Source organism: Pagrus major, chromosome 19 (assembly GCF_040436345.1).
Source record: "Pagrus major chromosome 19, Pma_NU_1.0".
In the NCBI taxonomy this organism is placed as follows: domain Eukaryota; kingdom Metazoa; phylum Chordata; class Actinopteri; order Spariformes; family Sparidae; genus Pagrus; species Pagrus major.
Window position 1 is genome coordinate 28,971,953 of NC_133233.1, and position 6,000 is coordinate 28,977,952.

Genomic DNA, 6,000 nt, shown 5'->3' on the forward strand with positions numbered 1-6,000 from the left:
GGTCTTCATCTCTGTGCTGCTGCGACAAATATCAAGAAAAGGATTTAAAACTGTAACCTGTGGCAGTATTTCCTGCGCTTCTCCCTCCATCCACCAGGTGACGTTACCTGCCGGCCCCGCCCACCTCCTCACGTGCACCTCCCTCACTAATCAGCCACTTCCATCAGTTCATCGATGATGTTTACAGGCACAAAATATTCCTTTTGCTTTTAATTCCAAAAGTTCCAGTAAACTCAGATGTGACCTGTCGCAGGTTAAACTTCCTGAAGCTGCTGAGAAGATGATAAGTGCTTCTGGCATTAATCTACAGGAGTTTGAACTCACTGAATTATTTATATTTTAAAGTAAAAGTCCTGCAGATGAGCTGTAACTGCCACATCATACAGTCTGACATGCTCCAGGTTCACATGTAAGAACAATCTCAGCACATGTTTTCATGAGGAAATATTCAGGCGCCTGGTAAAAATCTGTCCTGTCCTGAGCTCAGAGTGGCCTGCCTGAGAGTAACAGCAGCATTAAACTCATTATAGCTCTTTATTTCCTTATTCACACTCACTTTGTGCAGATAAAAGAGTCAGAAACAAGAGCTGAGCTGGAAAAACAGACTATTCAAAGAGCACAGCACAGAAAACTACATCAAGTTTAGGGCTTTAAAAACTGATATAAACTATATATTACTGGATCTGAACTCTCACTGGCTACATGATGCATCAATCATCTGGAGGCTGGCGTGTGATTGGCTCAGGAGAGAGGAGGAAGAAGAGAGAGCGGCTCACTGGTCTACACCATCACTCATTGGCTGTTGTGGGCTCGAGGGCGGGCACAGAAGCTCCTGTCTGCTCACAGAGTTTGTTTTACAGATAAAAACATGAAGAAACGTGATCACAGTTTTTTTCATTTTGTCTCCATTTAATGATGAATTCTGAGTTCTGGGCTGAATGTGTGACTGAATGGATCCAGAGGACATTTGAGCATCAGAGACAGTTTTTGTTGGAGTTTGATGCTCGACTGAAACACTCAGACACTTTACTGGTGAGATTGTAAAACTTTGTACCGGTTAGTTTATTAGCTTGTTTGTTTGTTAGCTTGTTAGCTTGTTTGTTTGTTTGTTTGTTTGTTAGCTTGTTTGTTTGTTAGCTTGTTTGTTTGTTTGTTAGCTTGTTTGTTTGTTAGCTTGTTTGTTTGTTTGTTTGTTAGCTTGTTTGTTTGTTTGTTAGCTTGTTTGTTAGCTTGATTGTACCTCACTGATGTGCTTTATCTTGAAATGGTTTGCATGAATAGAATCTGCTCGTTCTGACGATGTTTGGCAGGACTGTGCACGGACAGTCAGACGTTTACCTGTTTGCTTCACTGTAAATCAGCTCAGTGTGTTTCTGTTCAACCACAGATGAGCTCAAACTCAACGTTTGTTTCCTGTTTAGGTTGAAGTTTCTATTTCTCTCTCATCACATCACTGTGTTTATCCTCTGGTTAGCTTCAGACACAGAAACACTTGGTCAGGATTAGAAACATCGTGGTTTGGTCTCCACGTTGCAGATGGAAGATGGTTCCACTTCCTGTGAAAAATATCCAGTTTTGTTTTAAGTAAAACAGCCGGAAACGTCTCCAGGTGTCCTTAAAGACATCCAGTGTTGTGACGTGGCAGCCTGCTGTAACAACTCCGCCTCCTGATGTTAAAGGAGTAGTTCACTCTAGAACGAAATGTACTCATTATGGACTCACCCTCATGCTGATGAGAAGTCCGGTGTAGTTTCTTATTCCTTAAAGTGCAGCTGGAGACCCGCGGGGTTCCCTCCGGCAGCAATAATCCATACAACGGGCGTTAATGGCGGGCACATTTGACTCGATAATGACTGAATTTCGTTCTAGAGTGAACTGTTCCTTTAAGTCAGATATGTGGAGATGATATGACAGATCTGCAGACTGGAGGTGAACAGATCACCACTTCGGCTCCCTGTTCTTGAGGCCTCGAGGTCGGCAGGTGTTGAATAATTGTGGAAAATGATCACGAACGTCTCGCTGTTGTTTCAGGACCTTCAGCCTGTCGCCTGCCTGCTGTCTGATGGTCCTGTGAGCTTTAACTCTGATTATTGTGAATAAACCATCAGCTGCTGAGTGTTTCAGAGAAATGTTGGATAACCTTTGACGTTAAAGAGACTCGATTAAAAGTCAGTGAGCCGCCGGATGAAGCTGACTCTGTGGTTTGTGAGCGTCGTGTGAGATGGTTGCAGGATGAGATGCTGTCAGTGAACGCAGCCTGACTGAAGCTGGATGTTACATAAGTTGAGACAAAACGCAGACATGAAGCAGACAGCTGTGTTATTCTTGGCTCTGGATCAAACACACACATCCACCAACACACAGACATGAGCAGCGAACATGTCTGCACAGGACACACACACACTCACACACACACACGCACACACACCTCGTAGATGCTCCACATGTCGACTCTGCAGTGGCATCATTGATCCAACATACAGAGCAGTGCACCCACACATTTCACAATAAGAGCGCTGCCGGGTGACCGAGAGTCTGCAGACAAACTCCTCCTCGACCACGAGACGCATCCGACTGTAGAAACAGGAAGCTGCTCACAGTTCAGCCTGACAGTGACGACGCCAGAGGTTTCTGTTTCTGAATGTTCTTATTGCTGCTGAAACTGCAGAACATCTACACCTTTCTTCAGCTACCAGTGTTAGCATGCACCGCGCACGAGGGTTAAATCTGGTCTCCTCAGATCAGGTCGTGATCTCTGTGATCGCAGCAGACGAGCTGTAGAGACGGAGATGATGGCTCCATGAACCTGCTCACAGATCCTCAATAAAGACGCTCCTCACATGTTTCCTTCAGTATCACAGTGATCCAGTTCATCCAGGTTCACTGCTAACAGGAAGTGCTGACTCGGCAAAGTTTTAATGGAGTTATGAGTTTTTGTTTCTTTGGTTGTTTTTCTGTTTTAAATCATCTCCAGCTGCTTCAGCTGTTTAGTTGCCAAACGGTGAATATAAACCCTCAACAAGCTTTTTACTACCGATGTGATCGTTATTATAACTCAGTCTGACACACACACACACACACACACACACACACACACTGACACTGTGGGCAGTGTGTGTGTGTGTGTGTCTCATCAGTCCAACAAACACAACCACGCTTCCTGTTTTCAGTGATGCGTTCAGGCGCGTGGTCACTTCACATCAGAAGCTAAGTGTTAAACTGACTCTACGTGCTGCGTTCATGGAGCGTGGGACAATTGGGTTTGTTCCGAGTAAAGACGTCAGAAATACAAACTTTTAATAGCGATGGATGAAACAGAGATCTTCAGGACTCTCTGAGCAGCTGTTAACACCTCAGACTCCAGAAGGGTTGGACCTGAACCGACTCTCCACAAAACACTCTGCAGATGTCTTGTGTGTTGTGTTGTGTTGTGTTGTGTTGTGTTGTGTTGATGCAGCGCCTCCTGGTGGCAGACGTCTTAAACAAGACAGTGTGTCCTGCTGCTGTAACAAACAGAAATAAATCAGACGAGATCACGTGACCGTCCTCTGAGACTCAACTGAAAACTGTACTGATGAATTTAATTCCTGCGTTTGTCTCCCAGACGGATTCATTACATGATGACACACACACACACACACACACACACACACACAGATAGATATATCCCTCTGCTAAAAAATCACTGTTTGCCTCTTTGGACAGCTCACAGACAGAAGACGGTTTTCAGACACTAATTGGGGAAGCAGCTTGTGTGTGTGTGTGTGTGTGTGTGTGTGTGTGTGTGTGTGTGTGTGTGTGATTAGCTGGGAGTGTGCCAGAGCTTCTTCTTCAGTTTGGCTGAGATGATTGCCTCCATTCTGTTCAATATTGACACAGATTAAACTGGTGAGACAGGAAGCTGTGTGTGTGTGTGTGTGTGTGTGTGTGTGTGTGTGTGTGTGTGTGTGTGTGTGTCCACAAACACCTACACAGTATATTAAAACAAAGACCTGTTTCATCTTCTTTTATGTTTCTCCTCCAGAGACGTGAATTCATGAAAGTCAGAGAACAGAGCCGAGCCGGTCTGACCAACCCGGACCAGAACAGACCTGGTTTAACTGACCCGGACCAGAACAGACCTGGTTTAACTGACCCGGACCAGAACAGACCCGGTTTAACTGACCCAGACCAGAACAGACCCGGTTTAACTGACCCAGACCAGAAGAGACCTGGTTTAACTGGTGGTCACGTGATAACAGGATCCTGAGAAGAGCGTCACGACCGGCAAGCAGAATTTGATCCATTGGACCGATAACATCTGTTCATCCTGACTGAAGTCTGTCTGCGACCCTCAACGCAGAAGCTCTGAACTGTTTCATATAAACACACGAGGCTCCGTCTGTGATGTGGACTCAGTATCCCAGCATGCACTTCACTCCAACATCTGGAGCCGTCTGCGGCTTTTGTTCTGATGATCCAACGGCAACTTTCACCAACACCAGACGGGATGTTATCATCAGTGTGTGTGTGTGTGTGTGTGAGGTGTGTGTGTGTGTGTGTGTGTGTGTGTGTGTGTGGGTGCAGCTTCACTTCATCTCTGTGGAATTTTCTGTTTGCCGCCATGAAACCGTTAATGGAGGGAAGGGAGGCAAAACGTGCACGTGCACACGCACATATGTGCACACTCACACACACACGTGCACACTCACACCCGTCTGTCTCCCTGCTGTCAAAGTGAAGCATCAGGAGGCAGAAATGGTGATTGCAGCATTACACTTTATAGCACCGACTATCTGTCCTCTGAGCTTTACACTGGGTGATACACACACACACACACACACTGAGACACACACACACACACTGAGACACACCTCTCACACACACACACACACCTCACACACACACACACAAGCACAGAGAAATATATGTTGTAATAAAGTGTGTGATATACACAGCTGTATTAAAGGCTCAGTCTCTCTGATATCCTAATATAGAGGTGATTTACACACCAACCGAACGCTGTAACACACACACACACACACTCACACACACACACACACAACCACACACACACACACAACCACACACACAGTATATAACAACATTCACATACACACACGATCCTGCACAAAGCCACACTGATGCGTGAAAACACAGAAACACAAACCAGGTGAAGTTTGTTCGACAGCTCCGGAGCTACACGGCCGCACACGTCCCACCAGAACACCGACCGCCACGCGGTCATGGACCAGAACAAGCATGGAGCCAACCGGCAGCTTACACTGGTGAAGTGCATCAACGTCTGTGAGCAGAAGGACAACAGACGGAGGGAGAAGCTCAGAGTTTGGGTCGATGCTGGAGCCTCCAGAGTGAAGTAACCTCAGCTGAAACTGATCGTTCACAGGTACGTCCCCCTCTGATGACACGCCAGTGATGTCATCAGTCACACGAGTGATGTCATCAGTCACACGAGTGATGTCATCAGTCACACGAGTGATGTCATCAGTCACCGACGTCATTTACAAATGTCAAACATGTTTTAAAAAATCTTCACTACGACCGACACCAGCTGGATCTGAAGACTTCAGATAAGACTCTCACAGACCCGGTGTAATGAACCCAGACCAGAACAGACCTGGTCCAACTGATCCAGACGAGAATGGACCCGGTATGACCCGTCAGTGGTCACAGTTCTAAAGTGTGTCCAGGTTTAAAACGTTAGCTTTAGCCACATCACTAATGTTAACTTGGCAGCTAGCTTACAGACGAGGCAGCTATGACTAGCATCACGTATCTGAATACAGGCTTCAGTTTGGTGTCCACGTGTAGCTGAAGGTTCTCAGTCATCCGGGTCATGGTACCGCTAAGTGCTGTACTGTGACTGTACTACAGAGTCAGTGAGGACACTCCCACACACAGTTTAAAGGCCTGCAGCTCCTCCAGTTAGCTAGAAGAGCAGAAGCATCTTGGATGAGAGAAACTGAAACAGGTCCAGTTGCCAACGATACAGAACTGAGA